General features: G+C 38.5%; 1 non-coding gene across 1 annotated transcript; it reads right to left on the bottom strand.

The window, feature by feature from the left end:
• Positions 1–898: 898 nt before the first annotated feature.
• LOC130018681 (U6 spliceosomal RNA) lies at positions 899–1,000 on the bottom strand. The gene has a single exon (XR_008791582.1). It is a non-coding gene; the product is annotated as a U6 spliceosomal RNA (small nuclear RNA).
• Positions 1,001–1,352: the final 352 nt, after the last annotated feature.

Genomic DNA, 1,352 nt, shown 5'->3' with positions numbered 1-1,352 from the left:
GGGCTGAACCAGTCGGCATTCCTGCCATCCTTTTCTCACCACATCTGCGCAAACACCAGTTGCTTTTGTTGTTTTGGATGTGGGCCAGTCTCTGTGGTGTGAAATGATATCTCGTTGTTTTGATCTGCATCTCCCTGATGATTAATGATGTAGAGCATTTTTTATGTGCCTTTTAGCCATTCGGATTTCTTCTTTGAGAAAGTTTCTTTTCATTTTGTAACCCCATTTTTTTATGGGGTTTGATGTTTACTTCTTGTGGAGTTCAACCAATGCTTTGTATATCCTTGATATCAATCCCTTGTTGGATGGGTATTGGGTGAATATCCTTTCCCATTCTGTAGACTGTCTTTGTATTTTGGTCACTGTTTCTTTTGAGGTGCAGAAGCTTCTTAGTTTAAGATAGTCCCATTTGTCTATCTCTGTTTTCACTTGCTTGGCTAGTGGTATGACACCTTTGAAGATACCATTAGCTTCAATGTCATGGAGGGTTTTGCCAACTTTGTCTTCAATGTACCTTATGGATTCCAGTCTGATATTAAGGTCTTTAATCCCTTTTGATCTTGCTTTTGTACATGGTGTTAGGCATAGATCTGAGCCCATTTTTTTGCATGTAGCTGTCCAGTTTTGCCAGCACAATTTGTTAAAGAGGCTTTCCTTGCTCCACTTCACTTTCCTTACTCCCTTATCAAAGATTAGATGTTCATTTGTTTGGGGGGAGATGTCAGTATATTCAACCCTGTTCCATTGGTCTTTAGCTTTGCTTTTGTTCCAGTACCATGCTGTTCTACTACAAAGCAGTAATTATTACTGCATTGTAGTAGTGTTCGAAGTTAGGGAGGTTGATTCCTGCCATTTTCTTTTTACCAAGAATTGCCTTAGCTTTTCATGAGGGCTTATTAAAAATATTAAATGCTTCATGAATTTTCATGTCATCCTTGTGCAGGGGCCATGCTAATCTTCTCTGTATCAATTTTAGTATATGTGCTGCCAAAGCGAGCACTGTCCCACTGATTTTTAGAGTCCACATACATTCAGATGATCCTTATGCATATAATTATATTCTGTCTTTTGTCCTATTAATCTTTCTGATTTTAGATAGACTGTTCTTTTGAAGAACCCAGAAGAGCAAGGGGTGCCAGGGGGTGGGGGTGGGGATTTATATTATGTAGGTACTTTTCAGCATTCCTAGTGCGGGGTTGGCATAACATGATCAAACACATACATGTATCTGTAAGTTAAACAAAAGTATAAAACGCCGTATATCATTTAAGACATCTTTTATTCCAAAGGAATCACAAAACTTCCCATTCAGAAATTTTTGCAACTGGCCACTTTATAAAGGACTTTGAAGC

The sequence above is a fragment of the Sorex fumeus genome, unplaced genomic scaffold (genome assembly GCF_029834395.1).
Source record: "Sorex fumeus unplaced genomic scaffold, SorFum_2.1 ptg000265l, whole genome shotgun sequence".
Taxonomy (NCBI): Eukaryota; Metazoa; Chordata; class Mammalia; order Eulipotyphla; family Soricidae; genus Sorex; species Sorex fumeus.
Note: the sequence above shows the minus strand (reverse complement) of the source record. Positions and strands in the feature narration are given on the sequence as shown.